Source organism: Coregonus lavaretus (genome assembly GCF_964263955.1).
Source record: "Coregonus lavaretus genome assembly, contig: HAP1_SCAFFOLD_6155, whole genome shotgun sequence".
In the NCBI taxonomy this organism is placed as follows: Eukaryota; Metazoa; Chordata; class Actinopteri; order Salmoniformes; family Salmonidae; genus Coregonus; species Coregonus lavaretus.
In genome coordinates, this window is record NW_028165467.1 from 1,554 (window position 1) to 25,000 (window position 23,447).

The 23,447-nt window shown below is 41.8% G+C and overlaps 1 pseudogene across 1 annotated transcript in view; it reads left to right on the forward strand.

Moving 5' to 3' along the window:
* The first annotated feature begins 2,470 nt into the window (after positions 1 to 2,470).
* Positions 2,471 to 23,447, forward strand: part of LOC311115824 (alpha-actinin-1-like) — a 30,595-nt pseudogene continuing 9,618 nt past the window's right edge. The window contains exon 1 of the transcript XR_014615404.1: positions 2,471 to 2,556. The product of XR_014615404.1 is annotated as an alpha-actinin-1-like (transcript). The remainder of the gene's footprint in view (positions 2,557 to 23,447) is intronic.

The window sequence follows — 23,447 nt, forward strand, 5'->3', positions numbered from 1 at the left end:
TCTCCCATCTCCACAGAGGAACTCTGGAGCTCTGTCAGAGTGACCATCGCGTTCTTGGTTACTTCCCTGACCAAGGCCCTTCTCCCCCGATTGCTCAGTTTGGCCGGGCGGCCAGCTCTAGAAAGAGTCTTGGTGGTTCCAAACTTCTTCCATTTAAGAATGATGGAGGCCACTGTGTTCTTGAGGACCTTCAGTGCTGCAGAAAATGTTTGGTACCCTTCCCCAGATCTGTGCCTCGACACATTCCTGTCTCAGAGCTCTACGGACAATTCCTTCGACTTCATGGCTTGGATTTTGCTCTGACATGCACTGTCAACTGTGGGACCTTATATACACAGGTGTGTACCTTTCCAAATCATGTCCAATCAATTGAATTTACCACAGGTGGACTCCAATCAAGTTGTAGAAACATCTCAGGGATGATCAATGGAAGCAGGATGCACCTGAGCTCAATTTAGAGTCTCCTAGCAAAGGGTCTGAATACTTACAGTACCAGTCCAAAGTTTGGACACACCTACTCATTCCAGGGTTTTTCTTTATTTTTACTATTATCTACATTATAGAATAATAGTGAAGACATCAAAACTATGAAATAACACATACACTACTGTTCAAAAGTTTGGGGTCACTTAGAAATGTCCTTGTTTTCGAAAGAAAATCATTTTTTTGTCCATTAAAATAACATCAAATTGATCAGAAATACAGTGTAGACATTGTTAATGTTGTAAATGGCTATTGTAGCTGGAAACGGCTGATTTTAATGGAATATCTACATAGGCGTACAGAGGCCCATTATCAGCAACCATCAGTCCTGTGTTCCAATGGCATGTTGTGTTTGCTAATCCAAGTTTATCATTTTAAAAGGATAATTGATCATTAGAAAACCCTTTTGCAATTATGTTAGCACAGCTGAAAACTGTTGTGCTGATTAAAGAAGCAATACAACTGGCCTTCTTGAGACTAGTTGAGTATCTGGAGCATCAGCAATTGTGGGTTCGATTACAGGCTCAAAATGGCCAAAAACAAATAACTAACTTCTGAAACTCGTCAGTCTATTCTTGTTCTGAGAAATGAAGGCTATTCCATGCGAGAAATTGCCAAGAAACTGAAGATCTCATACAACGCTGTGTACTACTCCCTTCACAGAACAGCGCAAACTGGCTCTAACCAGAATAGAAAGAGGAGTGGGAGGCGCCGGTGCACAACTGAGCAAGAGGACAAATACATTAGGGTGTCTAGTTTGAGAAACAGACGCCTCACAGGTCCTCAACTGGCAGCTTCATTAAATAGTACCCGCAAAACAACAATCTCAACGTCAACAGTGAAGAGGCGACTCCGGGATGCTGACCTTCTAGGCAGAGTTGCAAAGAAAAAGCCATATCTCAGACTGCCCATCTTAATCTTTTCTTTTCATTGGCCAGTCTGAGATATGGGCTTTTTCTGTACAGGCTTCCTTCTTTTCACTCTGTCATTTAGGTTAGTATTGTGGAGTAACTACAATGTTGTTGATCCATCCTCAGTTTTCTCCTATCACAGCCATTAAACTCTGTAACTATTTTAATGTCACTATTGGCCTCATGTTGAAATCCTCTCTGGCAACTGAGTTAAGAAGGACACTTTGTAGTGACTGGGTGTATTGACATACCATCCAAAGTATAATTAATAACTTCACCATCAAAGGGATATCCAATATCTGCCATTCTTTGCGGGGCATTGGGAAACCTCCCTGGTCTTTGTGGTTGAATCTGTGTTTGAAATTCACTTCTCGACTGAGGGACCTTACAGATAATTGTATGTGTGGGGTACAGAGATGAGGCAGTCATTCAAAAATAATGTTAAACACTATTATTGCACACAAAGTGAGTCCATGCAAATTATTATGTGACTTGTTAAGCACATTTTTACTGCTGGATTTAGGCTTGCCATAACAAAGGGGTTGAATACTTATTGACTCAAGACATTTCAGCTTTTCATTTTTGATTAATTTGTAAAAAAATTCTAAAAACATAATTCACTTTGACATTATGGGGTATTGTGTGTAGGCCAGTGACACAACATCTCAATGTAATCCATTTTAAATTCAGGCTGTAACACAACAAAATGTGGAAAAAGGTAAAGGGGTGTGAATACTTTCTGAAAGCAATGTACAGGCACTGCTGTCGCAGACGATATTATTGCAAAGATGCAAAGATGTGCCCTCTATTCAACTCTATGGTCTTGACTCATTTATCTGTTGTGTTTAACCTGGGCAGAAGTAGTGGACTGTACACAGGGAATATATACAGTACAGTCGTTACGACATGTCTTGTCATTTATCTGTTGTGTTTAACATGGCCATTACCATACCCCCTCCTCCCCCTCTCCTCCTGCCTCCATCCCCCCCTCCTCCCCCTCTCCTCCTGCCTCCATCCCCCCCTCCTCCCCATCTCCTCCTGCCTCCACCCCCCCCCTCCTCCCCCTCTCTCTACAGACATCGTAGGCACAGCCCGCCCGGATGAGAAGGCCATCATGACCTATGTGTCTAGCTTCTACCACGCCTTCTCTGGCGCCCAGAAGGTATCCCAGGATGCAACGCTCCCCTCTCCCCCCTCACCTCTTTCTCCCCTCTTCCTCACCTCTCTATCCCCTCTCCCACCTCCTCCTCACCTCGTCCCCTCCTCCTCCTCACTCCTCCTCCTCCTCACCTCTCCCTCGTCCTCCTCCTCACCTCTCCCTCCTCCTCACATCTCACTCCTCCTCCTCACCTCTCCCTCCTCCTTCTCACCTCTCCTCCTCCTCCTCCTCCTCCTCCTCACCTCTCCCTCCTCCTCACCTCTCCTCCTCCTCACATCTCACTCCTCCTCCTCACCTCTCCCTCCTCCTCCTCCTCCTCCTCACCTCTCCCTCCTCCACACCTCTCCCTCCTCCTCACCTCTCCTCCTTCTCTCCTCCTCCTCCTCACCCTCTTCCTCTCCTCCTTCTCACCTCTCCTCCTCCTCCTCCTCCTCCTCCTCACCCTCTCCTCCTCCTCCTCACCTCTCCCTCCTCCACACCTCTCTATCCCCTCTACCTCTCCTTCTCACTCCCCTCCACTCCCGTGGTTCGGTTCCTGCTCCTCTGTTTGTCTCTGTCCTCTAACCCTAACCCTTCTCTCTCTGCAGCTGCACCGCCTCGCCTCGCCCCACTGGGGATACCGCTCACGCTCTTCCTCCTCTCTCTCCGCATGGGTTCACAGTTTCACACCTCCAGATGCATGATGGGAAAATAAATACTCTGTCTCTGTTGCTATAACAGGCACCAGTCAGACCGTCTCCAGTCAGTCAGATGAGTCAGACCACAACTAACTAAACTCCTAGTACATGTAATTGATTGATTGGATTTATCACTTTATGTAGCGGGGGGGGGGACTCCTTCACCTCAACTACCGCCAATGTGTACTGGGTCACCTTTGAGTTGAGTGGGTCATGTTTTCATTGGATCTCTCAGCACGTAGATAGACGTAGTTCTATGGGATACCATCTGGTTCTACAGGTTGATGACGGGTTGATGATCGTTGTTAGTGATCTCTTAGCTGTAGCAGTGAAATTAGGGTATAAATATGAGATACACATATCTGTATTGAGACAGAAGAACAAGTTATCCGTCAGTGTGTAATGTTATCCTACAGTGTGTAACGTTATCCTTCAGTATGTAACGTTATCCTTCAGTATGTAACGTTATCCTTCAGTATGTAACGTTATCCTTCAGTATGTAACGTTATCCTTCAGTATGTAATGTTATCCTTCAGTATGTAACGTTATCCTTCAGTATGTAACGTTATCCTACAGTGTGTAACGTTATCCTTCAGTATGTAACGTTATCCTTCAGTATGTAACGTTATCCTTCAGTATGTAACGTTATCCTTCAGCATGTAACATTATCCTTCAGTATGTAACGTTATCCTTCAGTATGTAACGTTATCATTCAGTATGTAATGTTATCCTTCAGTATGTAACGTTATCCTTCAGTATGTAACGTTATCATTCAGTATGTAATGTTATCCTACAGTGTGTAACGTTATCCTTCAGTATGTAACGTTATCCTTCAGTATGTAACGTTATCCTTCAGTATGTAACGTTATCATTCAGTATGTAATGTTATCCTTCAGTATGTAACGTTATCCTACAGTGTGTAACGTTATCCTTCAGTATGTAACGTTATCCTTCAGTATGTGACGTTATCATTCAGTATGTAATGTTATCCTTCAGTATGTAACGTTATCCTACAGTGTGTAACGTTATCCTACAGTGTGTACCGTTATCTTTCAGTATGTAACGTTATCCTTCAGTATGTAACGTTATCCTTCAGTATGTAACGTTATCCTTCAGTATGTAATGTTATCCTACAGTGTGTAACGTTATCCTTCAGTATGTAACGTTATCCTTCAGTATGTAATGTTATCCTTCAGTATGTAACGTTATCCTTCAGTATGTAACGTTATCCTTCAGTATGTAACGTTATCCTACAGTGTGTAAAGTTATCCTTCAGTATGTAACGTTATCCTTCAGTATGTAACGTTATCCTTCAGTATGTAACGTTATCCTTCAGTATGTAATGTTATCCTTCAGTGTGTAACGTTATCCTACAGTGTGTAACGTTATCCTTCAGTATGTAACGTTATCCTTCAGTATGTAACGTTATCCTTCAGTATGTAACGTTATCCTTCAGTATGTAACGTTATTCTTCAGTATGTAACGTTATCCTTCAGTATGTAATGTTATCCTTCAGTATGTAATGTTATCCTTCAGTATGTAACGTTATCCTTCAGTATGTAACGTTATCCTTCAGTATGTAACGTTATCCTTCAGTATGTAACGTTATCCTCAGTATGTAACGTTATCCTTCAGTATGTAACGTTATCCTACAGTGTGTAACGTTATCCTTCAGTGTGTAACGTTATCCTTCAGTATGTAACGTTATCCTTCAGTATGTAACGCTATCCTTCAGTATGTAACGTTATCCTTCAGTATGTAACGTTATCCTTCAGTATGTAACGTTATCCTTCAGTATGTAACGTTATCCTTCAGTATGTAATGTTATCCTTCAGTATGTAATGTTATCCTTCAGTATGTAATGTTATCCTTCAGTATGTAACGTTATCCTTCAGTATATAATGTTATCCTTCAGTATGTAACATTATACTTCAGTATGTAACGTTATCCTTCAGTATGTAACGTTATCCTTCAGTATGTAACGTTATCCTTCAGTATGTAACGTTATCCTTCAGTATGTAACGTTATCCTTCAGTATGTAATGTTATCCTTCAGTATGTAACGCTATTCTTCAGTATGTAACGTTATCCTTCAGTATGTAACGCTATCCTTCAGTATGTAACGTTATCCTTCAGTATGTAATGTTATCCTTCAGTATGTAACGTTATCCTACAGTGTGTAACGTTATCCTTCAGTGTGTAATGTTATCCTTCAGTATGTAACGTTATCCTTCAGTATGTAATGTTATCCTTCAGTATGTAACGTTATCCTACAGTGTGTAAAGTTATCCTTCAGTATGTAACGTTATCCTTCAGTATGTAACGTTATCCTTCAGTATGTAATGTTATCCTTCAGTGTGTAACGTTATCCTACAGTGTGTAACGTTATCCTTCAGTATGTAACGTTATCCTTCAGTATGTAACGTTATCCTTCAGTATGTAACGTTATCCTTCAGTATGTAACGTTATCCTTCAGTATGTAACGTTATTCTTCAGTATGTAACGTTATCCTTCAGTATGTAATGTTATCCTTCAGTATGTAATGTTATCCTTCAATATGTAACGTTATCCTTCAGTATGTAATGTTATCCTACAGTGTGTAACGTTATCCTACAGTGTGTACCGTTATCTTTCAGTATGTAAAGTTATCCTTCAGTATGTAACGTTATCCTTCAGTATGTAACGTTATCCTTCAGTATGTAATGTTATCCTTCAGTGTGTAACGTTACCCTACAGTGTGTAACGTTATCCTTCAGTGTGTAACGTTATCCTTCAGTATGTAACGTTATCCTACAGTGTGTAACGTTATCCTTCAGTATGTAACGTTATCATTCAGTATGTAATGTTATCCTTCAGTATGTAACGTTATCCTACAGTGTGTAACGTTATCCTTCAGTGTGTAACGTTATCCTACAGTGTGTAACGTTATCCTTCAGTATGTAACGTTATCCTTCAGTATGTAACGTTATCCTTCAGTATGTAACGTTATCCTTCAGTATGTAACGTTATTCTTCAGTATGTAACGTTATCCTTCAGTATGTAATGTTATCCTTCAGTATGTAATGTTATCCTTCAGTATGTAACGTTATCCTTCAGTATGTAACGTTATCCTTCAGTATGTAACGTTATCCTTCAGTATGTAACGTTATCCTCAGTATGTAACGTTATCCTTCAGTATGTAACGTTATCCTACAGTGTGTAACGTTATCCTTCAGTGTGTAACGTTATCCTTCAGTATGTAACGTTATCCTTCAGTATGTAACGCTATCCTTCAGTATGTAACGTTATCCTTCAGTATGTAACGTTATCCTTCAGTATGTAACGTTATCCTTCAGTATGTAACGTTATCCTTCAGTATGTAATGTTATCCTTCATTATGTAATGTTATCCTTCAGTATGTAATGTTATCCTTCAGTATGTAACGTTATCCTTCAGTATATAATGTTATCCTTCAGTATGTAATGTTATCCTTCAGTATGTAACGTTATCCTTCAGTATGTAACGTTATCCTTCAGTATGTAACGTTATCCTTCAGTATGTAACGTTATCCTTCAGTATGTAACGTTATCCTTCAGTATGTAATGTTATCCTTCAGTATGTAATGTTATCCTTCAGTATGTAACGCTATTCTTCAGTATGTAACGTTATCCTTCAGTATGTAACGCTATCCTTCAGTATGTAACGTTATCCTTCAGTATGTAATGTTATCCTTCAGTATGTAACGTTATCCTACAGTGTGTAACGTTATCCTTCAGTGTGTAATGTTATCCTTCAGTATGTAACGTTATCCTTCAGTATGTAATGTTATCCTTCAGTATGTAACGTTATCCTTCAGTATGTAATGTTATCCTTCAGTATGTAATGTTATCCTTCAGTATGTAACGTTATCCTTCAGTATGTAACGTTATCCTTCAGTATGTAACGTTATCCTTCAGTATGTAACGTTATTCTACAGTGTGTAACGTTATCCTTCAGTGTGTAATGTTATCCTTCAGTATGTAACGTTATCCTTCAGTATGTAATGTTATCCTTCAGTATGTAACGTTATCCTTCAGTATGTAACGTTATCCTTCAGTATGTAACGTTATCCTTCAGTATATAATGTTATCCTTCAGTATGTAACGTTATCCTTCAGTATGTAACGTTATCCTTCAGTATGTAACGTTATCCTTCAGTATGTAACGTTATCCTTCAGTATGTAATGTTATCCTTCAGTATGTAATGTTATCCTTCAGTATGTAATGTTATCCTTCAGTATGTAACGTTATCCTTCAGTATATAATGTTATCCTTCAGTATGTAATGTTATCCTTCAGTATGTAACGTTATCCTTCAGTATATAATGTTATCCTTCAGTATGTCATGTTATCCTTCAGTATGTAACGTTATTGTGCAATTATATAAGGGCTCATTTCACTGGACAGGACCGGAACTAAAGAGTACAACACAGCAGTCAGGCAGCAGAGAGACCAGAGGATCTCTGTTTCTAATTGGAAGAGAGGATTCAGACGATGCCTTCCTTTATTATGGCATGTAGAAGAAGAGTATGAGCGGCATGTAGTGAAAGTCATGTTACCTCAGATGGCTCAGATGACTGTATAAAGAAGCCTACATCAGACAGATGAACGCTAGTGTTATCGACAAGCATGATGAATACAGTCAGAAATATTACTAAATGTGAAAGAGCCAACTCCCACCCACCTGTTTTGTGGTGACACCAGGAATAGTAGCCATTGGGACTATAACAGCTAAACCGCTAATAGGATACAAACAGACAGATAAACTAACAAACCAACCAACTGGTCAGCCAGTAGATGACGACCGGTCACCTCTCTCCCTGGTGTCTGACAGACTGGTGCCTGTTGTCTCCTCTCTCCCTGGTGTCTGACAACCTGGTCAGACTGGTGCCTGTTGTCTCCTCTCTCCCTGGTGTCTGACAGACTGGTGCCTGTTGTCTCCTCTCTCCCTGGTGTCTGACAGACTGGTGCCTGTTGTCTCCTCTCTCCCTGGTGTCTGACAACCTGGTCAGACTGGTGCCTGTTGTCTCCTCTCTCCCTGGTGACTGACAACCTGGTCAGACTGGTGCCTGTTGTCTCCTCTCTCCCTGGTGACTGACAACCTGGTCAGACTGGTGCCTGTTGTCTCCTCTCTCCCTGGTGACTGACTGTACTGCTCCACCTGCTGGAACCTTTTGTCTCTGCACACTTTTACTCTGCGCTTCTCTCTCTCTTCCCCTCTCTCCTTCCCTCTCTCCTGCTCCTCCTCCATCTGTTCCCTGGGCAGACATCGTTAGCACGTTGAGGCCGGATGAGAAGGCCATCATGACTTATGTGTCGTGTTATTACCACGCCTTCTCAGGCAAGCAGAAGGTGAGCTCCTCCCTCTAGTTTCTAGTCCTTCTAGACCACTAGAAGACCACCATACCAAAAGTATTGTACCACTAGAGACCATAATAATGCTATTCCACTAGAGACCATAATAGTCCTATACGCTAGAGACCATAATAGTCCTATGTCGCTACAGACCATAATAGTCCAATAAGCTAGGGGCCATAATAGTCCTATTCGCTAGGGACCATAATAGTCCAATAAGCTAGAGGCCATAATAGTCCTATACTGTTAGGGGCCATAATAGTCCTATACGTTAGAGACCATAATAGTCCTATATTGCAGGGACCATAATAGTCCTATACGTTAGAGGCCATAATAGTCCTATATTGCAGGGACCATAATAGTCCTATACGACAGGGGACCATAATAGTCCTATACTGTTAGGGACCATAATAGTCCTATACCATTAGGGACCATAATAGTCCTATACCACTAGGGACCATAATAGTGCTATACCACTGGGGACCATAATAGTCCTATACTGTTAGGGACCATAATAGTCCTATACGCTAGAGACCATAATAGTCCTATACCATTAGGGACCATAATAGTCCTATACAACAGGGGAACATAATAGTCCTATACTGTTAGGGACCATCATAGTGCTATACGCTAGAGACCATAATACTCCTATACCATTAGGGACCATAATAGTCCTATACCGCTAGAGACCATAATAGTCCTATACCGCTAGAGACCATAATAGTCCTATACCATTAGGGACCATAATAGTTCTATGCCGCTAGGGACCATAATAGTCATATACCACCAGGGACCATAATAGTCCTATACCATTAGGGACCATAATAGTTCTATACCATTAGGGACCATAATAGTCCTATACCACTAGGGACCGTAATAGTCCTATACCATTAGGGACCATAATAGTCCTATACTGTTAGGGACCATAATAGTCCTATACCATTAGGGACCATAATAGTCCTATACCACTAGGGACCATAATAGTGCTATACCACTGGGGACCATAATAGTCCTATACTGTTAGGGACCATAATAGTCCTATACGCTAGAGACCATAATAGTCCTATACCATTAGGGACCATAATAGTCCTATACAACAGGGGAACATAATAGTCCTATACTGTTAGGGACCATCATAGTGCTATACGCTAGAGACCATAATACTCCTATACCATTAGGGACCATAATAGTCCTATACCGCTAGAGACCATAATAGTCCTATACCGCTAGAGACCATAATAGTCCTATACCATTAGGGACCATAATAGTTCTATGCCGCTAGGGACCATAATAGTCATATACCACCAGGGACCATAATAGTCCTATACCATTAGGGACCATAATAGTTCTATACCATTAGGGACCATAATAGTCATATACCACCAGGGACCATAATAGTCCTATACCATTAGGGACCGTAATAGTTCTATACCATTAGGGACCATAATAGTCCTATACCACTAGGGACCGTAATAGTCCTATACCATTAGGGACCATAATAGTCCTATACCACTGGGGACCATAATAGTCCTATACCATCGGGGACCATAATAGTTATATACCACTGGGGACCATAATAGTCCTATAGCGCTAGAGACCATAATAGTCCTATACCACTAGGGACCGTAATAGTCCTATACCATTAGGGACCATAATAGTCCTATACCGCTGGGGAACATAATAGTCCTATACCATCGGGGACCATAATAGTTATATACCACTGGGGACCATAATAGTCCTATTGCGCTAGAGACCATAATAGTCCTATACTGCTAGAGACCATAATAGTCCTATACCATCAGGGACCATAATAGTCCTATACCGCTGGGGACAATAATAGTCCTATACCACCAGAGACATTAATAGTCCTATACCACTGGGGACCATAATAGCCCTATACCATCAGGGGCCATAATAGTCATATACCACTGGGGGCCATAATAGTCCTATACCATTAGGGACCATAATAGTCATATGCCGCTGGGGACCATAATAGTCCTATACCGCTGGGGACCATAATAGTCCTATGGTGCTGGAGACCATAATAGTCCTATACCATTAGGGACCATAATAGTCCTATTCTGCTTGGAACCATAATAGTCCTATGCCGTTAGAGACCCTAATAGTCCTATACCACTGGGGGCCATAATAGTCCTATACCGTTAGAGACCATAATAGTCCTATACCGCTAGAGACCATAATAGTCCTATACCATTAGGGACCATAATAGTCCTATACCACAGGGGACCATAATAGTCCTATACCAGTGGGGACCATAATAGTCCTATACCGTTAGAGATCATAATAGTCCTATACCGCTGGGGACCATAATAGTCCTATACCATTAGGGACCATAATAGTCCTATACCGCCGGGGACCATAATAGTCCCATACCACTGGGGACCATAATAGTCCTATACCGCTAGAGACCATAATAGTCCTATACCGCTGGGGACCATAATAGTCCTATACGCTAGGGACCATAATAGTCCCATACCACTGGGGACCATAATAGTCCCATACCACTGGGGACCATAATAGTCCTATACCGCTAGAGACCATAATAGTCCTATACCGTTGGGGACCATAATAGTCCTATACCACTGGGGACCATAATAGTCCCACACCACTGGGGACCATAATAGTCCTATACCGCTAGAGACCATAATAGTCCTATACCGCTGGGGACCATAATAGTCCTATACCGCTGGGGACCATAATAGTCCTATACCGCTGGGGACCATAATAGTCCTATACCGCTAGAGACCATAATAGTCCTATACCGCTGGGGACCATAATAGTCCTATACCGCTAGAGACCATAATAGTCCTATACCGCTAGAGACCATAATAGTCCTATACCGCTGGGGACCATAATAGTCCTATATGCTAGGGACCATAATAGTCCTATATGCTAGGGACCATAATATTGGTTTATTGGTTTATTAGGATCCCCATTAGCGTTTGCCGATGCAGCAGCTATTCTTACTGGGGTCCACAAAAAAACAAAACATGACAAGTAACAAAACAGTGGTACACTGATAGACAAGGACAGTCACACAAATGTAAAATACAACGATACACAAACAATACAACAACAAAAATTATAATAATACAAACAATAAAACAACAAATTATATGTGTGTCTGTGTGTGCGTGTATTTGTGCGTCTCCTCACAGTCCCCACCGTTCTATGAAATGTTGTTTAATCTTTTTGTTAAAGGTCATTTTGGTTTTTGCTTGAGTAATTGGAGATGGAAGGGAGTTCCATGCGATCATTGCTCTGTATTGTACTGTGCGTTGCTGTGAATTCGTTTTGGACTTGGGGACTGTGAAGAGACCCCTGGTGGCATGTCTTGTGGGGTGTGTATGGGTGTCTGAGCTGAATGTTATTTGATTATGCAGGCAATCTGGAATTTCCTCACAGTAATATTTCTCATAAAAACTAGAAGAGAAGCAGTTAATCTCTCGTCAACCCTCAACCAGGAAAGACTGTCATGCATGTTGTTGATGTTAGTTCTGTATGTGCAGTTAAGGGCAAGGCGTGCTGCTCTGTTTTGAGTCAGCTGCAGCTTTGCTAGGTCTTTCTTTGCTGCACTTGACCATATTAACGGACAGTAATCAGGATGGGACAAGACCAGTGCCTTCAAAAATGCATAACATATTTTTATAACAGACATACCCCTCCCTGTCTTCACAACAACTTTGTCAATATAATAATATAATAATAATATGCCATTTAGCAGACGCTTTTATCCAAAGCGACTTACAGTCATGCGTGCATACATTTTTTTGTGTATGGGTGGTCCCGGGGATCGAACCCACTACCTTGGCGTTACAAGCGCCGTGCTCTACCAGCTGAGCTACAGAGGACCACATGACTTGACCATGATAATTGACCATCCAATGTTATACCTAGGAGTTTAGCTTCCTCAACTTGCTCAATGGTCACAACCTTTATGCACAACTCCAGCTGAAGTTTAAGAGAATGTTTTGAACCAAATACAATGCTTTTAGTTTTAGATGTATTTACAGTGCATTCGGAAAGTGTTCAGACCCCTTAACTTTTTCAACATTTTGTTACGTTACAGCCTTATTCTAAAATTGATTAAATTGTTTTTTTCCCCTCGTCAATCTACACACTATACCCCATAATGACAATGCAAAAAAAAATAATAAAAAAAATGAAATATCACCTTTACATAAGTATTCACACCCTTTACTCAGTACTATGTTGGGTATGACGCTAAGCTTGGCACACCTGTATTTGGGGAGTTTCTCCCATTCTTCTCTCCAGATCCTCTCAAGCTCTGTCAGGTTGGATGGGGAGTGTTGCTCCACAGCTATTTTCAGGTCTCTCCGGAGATGTTCAATTGGGTTCAAGTCCGGGCTCTTGCTGGGCCACTCAAGGACATTTAGTCTTGTCCTGAAGCCACTCCTGCATTGTCTTGGCTGTGTGCTTAGGGGCGTTGTCCTGTTGGAAGGTGAACCTTCGCCCTAGTCTGAGGTCCTGAGCACTCTGGAGCAGGTTTTCATCAAGGATCTCTCTGTACGTTGCTCCGTTCATCTTTCCCTCAATCCTGACTAGTGTCCCAGTCCCTGCTGCTGAAAACATCCCCACAACATGATGCTGCCACCACCATGCTTCACCGTAGGGATGGCGCTAGGTTTCCTCCAGACCTGACGCTTGGCATTCAGGCCAAAGAGTTCAATCTTGGTTTCATCAGACCAGAGAATCTTGTTTCTCATTGTCTGAGAGTCCTTTAGGTGCCTTTTGGCAAACTCCATGCGGGCTGTCATGTGCCTTTTACTGAGGAGTGGCTTCCGTCTGGCCACTCTACCATAAAGGCCGGATTGGTGGAGTGTTGCAGAGATGGTTGTCCTTCTGGAAGGTTCTCCCATCTCCACAGAGGAACTCTGGAGCTCTGTCAGAGGGACCATCGGGTTCTTGGTTACCTCCCTGACCAAGGCCCTTCTCCCCCGATTGCTCAGTTTGGCTGGGCGGCCAGCTCTAGGAAGAGTCTTGGTGGTTCCAAACTTCTTCCATTTAAGAATGATGGAGGCCACTGTGTTCTTGGGGACCTTCAATGCAGCAGACATTTTTTGGTACCCTTCCCCAGATCTGTGCCTCGACGCAATCCTGTCTCAGAGCTCTACGGACAATTCCTTCGATCTCATGGCTTGGTTTTGCTCTGACATGCACTGTCAACTGTGGGACCTTATATAGACAGGTGTGTGCCTTTCCAAATCATGTTCAAACAATTAAATTTACCACAGGTGGACTCCAATCAAGTTGTAGAAACATCTCAAGGATGATCAATGGAAACAGGATGCACCTGAGCTCAATTTGGAGTCTCATAGGAAAGGGTCTGAATACTTATGTAAATAAGGTATTTCTGTGTTTTATTTTTAATACTTTGCAAAAATTTCTAAATTTTCAAAATTGTCACTTTGTCATTATGAGTTATTGTGTGTAGATTGATTAAAAAAAGTACAAAAATAATCAATTTCAGAATAAGACCGTAGCGTAACAAAATGTGGAAAAAGTCAAGGGGTCTGAATACTTTCAGAATGCACTGTAAGACCAGTTTATTATTAATCCCCCATTCTGATACTGACTGTAACTCCTTATTTAGAATTTCAGTGAGCTCTCACTGGCTTTGGGTGCTGACATGTAGAGTGTGGAATCATCCGCATACACAGTCATTCTAGCTGTGTGTAAGACCAGTGACAAATCATTTGTATAAATAGAGAAGAGTAACGACCCAAGGCAACTGCCCTGAGGGACACCGCACTGTACACACCTGATGTTAGAGAAGCTTCCATTGAAAAACACTCTCTGGGTTCTATTGGATAAATAACTCTCCAACCATGTGATGGCAGGTGATGTAAAGTCATAGCAAGTGAGCTTCTTCAATAACAATTTATGATCAATAACATCAAAGGCTGCACTGAAATATAACACTACAGCTCCAACTATCATCTTATTATCCATTTATTTTAACCAATCATCTGTCATCTGAGTCAGTGCAGTACAAGTTGAGTGCCCTTCTCTATATGCATGCTGAAAGTCAGTAAATAAATAAATAATAAATAATTGGTCATTTAGCAGACGCTCTTATCCAGAGCGACTTACAAGAGCAATTAGGGTTAAGTGCCTTGCTCAAGGGCACATCGCCAGATTTTTCACCTAGTCGGCTCGGGGATTAGAACCAGCGACCTTTCGGTTACTGGCCCAACGCTCTTACCCACTAAGCTACCTGCCGCCAGTAGTTAACTTGCTCTCTGTAAAATAGCGTTGTATGTAGTCAAACAACAATTCTCTCCATTAGTTTACTAACAACAGGCAGCAAACCTATTGGGCAGCTGTTAGAGCCAGGAAAGGGCGCTTTACTATTTTTAGGCAGTGGAATTACTTTAGCTTCCTTCCACGCCTGTGGACACACCCCCTCCTTTAGGCTTTGGTTAAAGATAGAGCAAATAGGGGTGGCAATACAGTCTGCTACCATTCTCAATGGTTTCCCATCAAGGTTGTCTATACCTGGTGGCTTATCATTATTGATGGATAACAATCGTTTTTTCCACCTCTCCCAGACGTACTTGACCAAATTCAAAACAGCAATCCTTCTCTTTCATTATTAGATATTTTATACCAAAATATAATTCAATGTTGTCATTTCACCTCTGAATTTTTTCCACTTTACTAGTGAAATAGTCAATGAAATGATTGCCAATATCGAAAGGTTTTGTTATAAATCACCCATCAACTTCAATGAACGACGGAGATCAATTGGGTTTTCTGCCCATGTTATCATTTAAGGTACTCCAAAGTATTTTTCCATTGTGTTTTATGTCATTTATCTTGGTTTGGTAACGTCATTTATTTATATTTTTGTTAAGTTTAGTCACAAAGTTTCTCAATTTACAGTGTGTCAACCAATCAGCTGAGCAGCCTGACTTGTTTGCCAACCCTTTTGCATAATTTCTTTGAACCAATCCAGAGGGCTCCAACAGTTCTCAGTTAGTTTCTTAACAGGTGCATGCTGGTCAACAATTGGCATGAATAATTGTACAAAATACTTCCAGTGCTGCATCTGGATTCACTTCCTCATACACATCAGACCAACATACATTTTTACACCCTCAACAAGAGTCCTGAGAAAATGTTGTATGATCTCTTAAAAATTACTTTAGTCCCAACCTTTTGGCATTTTGGCTTTCCTTGTTATTGCCACAATGTTATGGTCACTACAGTCAATGGGAACTGATATTGCTTTGGCGCAAAGCTCTGCAGCATTAGTGAATATATGATCAATACAAGTGGATGTCACAGATCCAACACTATCGGTATGCACTCTAGTTGGTTGAGTGATAACCTGGGTCATATTACAGGCATTAGTCACAGTTAGAAGCTTCCTGTTGTGAGGACCGCTAGTTGCTAACCAGTCAAAGTTCAGGTCACCCAGAAAATAGACCTCTCGGTTAACATCACACTATCAAGCATTTCACACACATTTTCTAGATACTGACTGTTAGCACTTGCTTTAGATGAGGAGGGTATACCTGCAACCACAACACTTCAATTACACTTGACATGAGATCTTCTCTAAACATTACAGGAATATGGCTCTGAATATATACAACAACACCTCCCCCATAAGCATTCCTGTCTCTTCTGTAGATGTAATATCCTTGTATTGCTACTGCTGTATCAAAGGAATTATCTAAGTGAGTCTCAGACATGGATAATATATTAATGTTATCTGATGTTAGCAAGTTATTGATTTCATTAACCTTATTTCTAAGGCTACATATATTAATACGGGCTATTTTCAGCCCTTTCCTGGGTAGCTAATCAGAGATAGACATAATATGGAAAATAACAAACAAAGCAAGAGAAAAAATTAACATTATTCAGCATTCCATCAACCAGTTGGTGTGTGTAAGTGTGTGTTTGCTGCGGGGTTGACGCTACGAAACCACAGGCCTGGCTCTCTCATCCCTTCCAGTCCTATACCACTAGACCACCATACCATAGTCCAGGGGTATTCAACTCTTACCCTACGAGGCCCGGAGCCTGCTGGTTTTCTGTTCTACCTGATAATTCATTGCACACACATGGTGTTCCCAGGTCTAAATCAGTCCCTGATTAGAGGGGAACGATGAAAGAAACAGTGGAACTGGCTTCGAGGTCCAGAGTTGAGTATGATGGCCATAGTCCTTACAATAGTCCAACCACTAGACCACTATACCATAGTCCTTCCAATAGTCCTACCACTAGACCACCATACCATAGTCCTTCCAATAGCCCTACCACTAGACCACCATACCATAGTCCTTCCAATAGTCCTAACACTAGACCGCCATACCATAGTCCTTCCAATAGTCCTACCACTAGACCACCATACCATAGTCCTTCCAATAGTCCTACCATCACACCACCATACCATAGTCCTTCCAATAGCCCTACCACTAGACCACCATACCATAGTCCTTCCAATAGTCCTAACACTAGACCGCCATACCATAGTCCTTCCAATAGTCCTACCACTAGACCACCATACCATAGTCCTTCCAATAGTCCTACCATCACACCACCATACCATAGTCCTTCCAATAGTCCTACCATTGCACCGCCATGCAATAGTCCTTCCAATAGCCCTACCACTACACCGCCATGCAATAGTCCTTCCAATAGCCCTACCACTACACCACCATACCATAGTCCTTCCAATAGTCCTACCACTACACCACCATGCCAATAGTCCTACTATGGTACTACCACTAGACAAGACCACCATAGTCATACCTTGATAGCCCTATACCACTAGAAGATCACCACTTCATCAGTTCTACTACTATCCTACCAGTGGAGGTACCTCAGAGGAGGAAGGGGAGGACCATCTTCAGTGAATTTCATAAAAATAAAAATAGTGAAACATTAAAAAAGTTATCATTTTTAGATAAAACGATAATAAATATATTCATTATCACCAAATAATTGATTTAAACACACTGTTTTGCAATGAAGGTCTACAGTAGCCTCAACAGCACTCTGTAGGGTAGCACCATGGTGTAGCCGGAGGACAGCTACTTTCCGTCCTCCTCTGGGTACATTGACTTCAATACAAAACCTAGGAGGCTCGTGGTTCTCACCCCCTTCCATAGACTTACATAGTAATTATGAAAACTTCCGCAACTTCCGGAGGGCGTCCTCCAACCTATCAGAGCTCTTGCAGCATGAACTGACATGTTGTCCACCCAATCAAAGGATCAGAGAATGAATCTAGTACTGAAAGCATAAGCTACAGCTAGCTAGTACTGCAGTGCATAAAATGTGGTGAGTAGTTGACTCAAAGAGAGAGAAAGACAATAGTTGAACAGTTTTTAACACTGAAGGGGAAGCAAGAGAGAGAGAGAGAGCTAGCTATATTTCATATTTATTTTCAGTTTCACTTACTTAGCTAGCGAATGCAGCTAGCTAGTTTAGCCTACTCAAACAGAAAGGTATGCTATGTTAGCTAGCTGGCTATGGCTATCCAACACTGGAACAAGGTAAGCTTTTGGTTTTATTCATTTATTGTCACCGGGGCCTGCCAGTGTAACTGCTAAAATGCTCTCTCACTGTACTGCGTGATTGTAGTGGGTTTACTAACACGTTAGTTCTAGTAGCTATGTTGACTATGACATTAGCTAATATGGTGACAATGATGTAGGTAGTCTGTGGTTAGCGGTTAGCGGTTATGATATGAAGGTTTGGCTTGGAGAGGTTTTTTCGCCTGGTCACAGACCGCTGATGTGTTGTCCACTGAAGTCCACAAGCAAAGGGAAAAGGTGAGAGAGGAAGAGAGTGCATAGATGCGAGAAATAATTATACAACGATCAAAGGGATCATGCTGTTTGTATGTGGCTTCTATGGAAGTGAACTGTGTTTGCATGTGATCAGGGGTGTATTCATTTCGCCAATTCTGTTGAAAAACATTTAAACGGAAGCAAACAGAATGAATCGGGGATAAACATACCTGAATTTGTCCAATAGCAACTCTCATTTGCAACTGTTGGACTAATGATTACAGGCAAGAGTGTGCAAGGCGGTATTGAATGTGTCAATGTCTGTCATCTTGATTACTAAAATGTATCTCGACCTGTGCACCTACGTTGTAAACTTTAATTCATAGGCTAGGTTGTAGCAACCTCATGATGGGTATAGGGCAAATTTGAGTATCATGTAGTAGCCTAAACCCATCGCTGTTACATTGAGCTGAGTGAATGGAATATGAATGACAGTCCTCCAATATGCTGTAATAGAAATAAGGTCATGCTCATAAAAACAATAATTGTCCTCCCTAATCTTAAACGGCACCGACCGCCACTGTATCCTACCCTAGTCCTATACCACTATATCACCAAACCATACCACACCATCCGCCGTCTCTAACTATTGGTCCACTCATATGAAGCCGGTCGTGGCAGTCTGCAGTCAGCTTGTATCAGTGTCTCATTGTGACGGCACGTGGCATTCGATGACGCTCAGAGTCACAGTGTGTTCCCCTGTTTAGCCTGTTAACCATGAGTCACAGTGTGTTCCCCTGTTTAGCCTGGTAACCATGAGTCACAGTGTGTTCCCCTGTTTAGCCTGTTAACCATGAGTCACAGTGTGTTCCCCTGTTTAGCCTGTTAACCATGAGTCACAGTGTGTTCCCCTGTTTAGCCTGTTAACTATGAGTCACAGTGTGTTCCCCTGTTTAGCCTGTTAACCATGAGTCACAGTGTGTTCCCCTGTTTAGCCTGTTAACCATGAGTCACAGTGTGTTCCCCTGTTTAGCCTGTTAACCATGAGTCACAGTGTGTTCCCCTGTTTAGCCTGTTAACCATGAGTCACAGTGTGTTCCCCTGTTTAGCCTGTTAACCATGAGTCACAGTGTGTTCCCCTGTTTAGCCTGTTAACTATGAGTCACAGTGTGTTCCCCTGTTTAGCCTGTTAACCATGAGTCACAGTGTGTTCCCCTGTTTAGCCTGTTAACTATGAGTCACAGTGTGTTCCCCTGTTTAGCCTGTTAACTATGAGTCACAGTGTGTTCCCCTGTTTAGCCTGTTAACTATGAGTCACAGTGTGTTCCCCTGTTTAGCCTGGTAACCATGAGTCACAGTGTGTTCCCCTGTTTAGCCTGTTAACCATGAGTCACAGTGTGTTCCCCTGTTTAGCCTGTTAACCATGAGTCACAGTGTGTTCCCCTGTTTAGCCTGTTAACTATGAGACACAGTGTGTTCCCCTGTTTAGCCTGTTAACTATGAGTCACAGTGTGTTCCCCTGTTTAGCCTGTTAACCATGAGTCACAGTGTGTTCCCCTGTTTAGCCTGTTAACCATGAGTCACAGTGTGTTCCCCTGTTTAGCCTGTTAACTATGAGTCACAGTGTGTTCCCCTGTTTAGCCTGTTAACCATGAGTCACAGTGTGTTCCCCTGTTTAGCCTGTTAACTATGAGTCACAGTGTGTTCCCCTGTTTAGCCTGTTAACCATGAGTCACAGTGTGTTCCCCTGTTTAGCCTGTTAACCATGAGTCACAGTGTGTTCCCCTGTTTAACCTGTTAACCATGAGTCACAGTGTGTTCCCCTGTTTAGCCTTTTAACCATGAGTCACAGTGTGTTCCCCTGTTTAGCCTGTTAACCATGAGTCACAGTGTGTTCCCCTGTTTAGCCTGTTAACCATGAGTCACAGTGTGTTCCCCTGTTTAGCCTGTTAACCATGAGTCACAGTGTGTTCCCCTGTTTAGCCTGTTAACCATGAGTCACAGTGTGTTCCCCTGTTTAGCCTGTTAACCATGAGTCACAGTGTGTTCCCCTGTTTAGCCTGTTAACTATGAGTCACAGTGTGTTCCCCAGTTTAGCCTGTTAACCATGAGTCACAGTGTGTTCCCCTGTTTAGCCTATTAACCATGAGTCAAAGTGTGTTCCCCTGTTTAGCCTATTAACCATGAGTCACAGTGTGTTCCCCTGTTTAGCCTGTTAACCATGAGTCACAGTGTGTTCCCCTGTTTAGCCTGTTAACCATGAGTCACAGTGTGTTCCCCTGTTTTCCCCTGTGGTCCTCTGTAGCTCAGCTGGTAGAGCACGGCGCTTGTAACGCCAAGGTAGTGGGTTCGATCCCCGGGACCACCCATACACAAAAATGTATGCACGCATGACTGTAAGTCGCTTTGGATAAAAGCGTCTGCTAAATGGCATATTATTATTATTATTAGTATTATTTAGCCTGGTAACCATGAGTCACAGTGTGTTCCCCTGTTTAGCCTATTAACCATGAGTCAAAGTGTGTTCCCCTGTTTAGCCTATTAACCATGAGTCACAGTGTGTTCCCCTGTTTAGCCTATTAACCATGAGTCAAAGTGTGTTCCCCTGTTTAGCCTATTAACCATGAGTCACAGTGTGTTCCCCTGTTTAGCCTGTTAACCATGAGTCACAGTGTGTTCCCCTGTTTAGCCTGTTAACCATGAGTCACAGTGTGTTCCCCTGTTTAGCCTGTTAACTATGAGTCACAGTGTGTTCCCCTGTTTAGCCTGTTAACCATGAGTCACAGTGTGTTCCCCTGTTTAGCCTGGTAACCATGAATCACAGTGTAGACCATAATCCCCTGTTAAGCCTATTAACCATGGATCAGCATGGTACCTGAGTGTCCTCAATGTCAGGCCATGGATCAGCAGGGCATGAGTATACAGTATACAAACAACAGACATCACATTTACCAATACAATGAATCACCCAAGCCACCAATACAATGAATCACCCAAGCCACCAATACAATGAATCACCCAAGCCACCAATACAATGAATCATCCAAGCCACCAATACAATGAATCACCCAAGCCACCAATACAATGAATCATCCAAGCCACCAATACAATGAATCACCCAAGCCACCAATACAATTAATCATCCAAGCCACCAATACAATTAATCACCCAAGCCACCATTACAATGAATCACCCAAGCCACCAATACAATTAATCATCCAAGCCACCAATACAATGAATCACCCAAGCCACCAATACAATGAATCATCCAAGCCACCAATACAATGAATCGTCCAAGCCACCTATACAATGAATCATCCAAGCCACCAATACAATGAATCACCCAAGCCACCAATACAATGAATCATCCAAGCCACCAATACAATGAATCACCCAAGCCACCAATACAATGAATCATCCAAGCCACCAATACAATGAATCATCCAAGCCACCAATACAATGAATCACCCAAGCCACCAATACAATGAATCATCCAAGCCACCAATACAATGAATCATCCAAGCCAACAATACAATGAATCACCCAAGCCACCAAAACAATGAATCATCCAAGCCACCAATACAATGAATCATCCAAGCCACCAATACAATGAATCACCCAAGCCACCAATACAATATTTTTATCATCAATTTCTCTCAGCCAATCATCAGTCAATTGTGTAAGTGCTGTGTTTGTTGAATGTCCTTCCCTATAAGCGTGCTGAAAGTCTGTTGTCAATTTGTTTACTGTAAAATAGCATTGTATCTGGTCAAAAACCATTTTTTCCAAAAGTTTACTAAGTGTTGGTAACAGGCTGATTGGTCGGCTATTTGAGCCAGTAAAGGGGGCTTTACTATTCTTAGGTAGGGGAATGACCTTTGCTTCCCTCCAGGCCTGAGGGCACACACTTTCTAGTAGGCCTAGATTGAAGATATGGCAAATAGGAGTGGCAATATCGACCACTATTATCCTCAGTAATTTTCCATCCAAGTTGTCAGACCCCGGTGGCTTGTCACTGTTGATCGACAACAATACTTTTTTTCACCTCTTCCACACTCACTTTACGGAATTCAAAGTTACAATGCTTGCTTTCAAAAATTGGGCTGATATACTTGGATGTGTAGTGTCAGCATTTGTTTGCTGGCGTGTCATGCCTAAGTTTGCTAATCTTGCCAATGAAAAAAATCATTAAAAGTAGTTGGGCAATATCAGTGGGTTTAATAGGGAAAGTAATGTGAGGATAATCAGTACAGAGGCAGAAGGCCATGTCTTGCTCTTAGAGACATTGCATTAGTATGTCTATTTGGGATTCTGGATGCAGCACTGCAGTCAGAGCTAAATATTTTCTGTCCAATTACGCTGCGTTTGTACAACACACAAATGTACACAGTCGAACAGCAACCTCTGATTCTGCATGTTGCCTGTAAGCTTTACTGTATCTTAAAAAAAATAAAAAAATAAAAACCATCTCCTGTTGATGGAAGAGGGATGTCGCTCTCTGTCTCTGATGAATCTATAAGGAAATATTTACATGTTATAAAGACAGACAGGACATGTTATAAAGACAGACAGGACATGTTATAAAGACAGGACATGTTATAAAGACAGACAGGACATGTTATAAAGACAGGACATGTTATAAAGACAGACAGGACATGTTATAAAGACAGGACATGTTATAAAGACAGACAGGACATGTTATAAAGACAGGACATGTTATAAAGACAGGACATGTTATAAAGACAGGACATGTTATAAAGACAGGACATGTTATAAAGACAGACAGGACATGTTATAAAGACAGACAGGACACGTTATAAAGACAGACAGGACATGTTATAAAGACAGACAGGACATGTTATAAAGACAGACAGGACATGTTATAAAGACAGGACATGTTATAAAGACAGGACATGTTATAAAGACAGACAGGACATGTTATAAAGACAGACAGGACATGTTATAAAGACAGACAGGACATGTTATAAAGACAGACAGGACATGTTATAAAGACAGGACATGTTATAAAGACAGACAGGACATGTTATAAAGACAG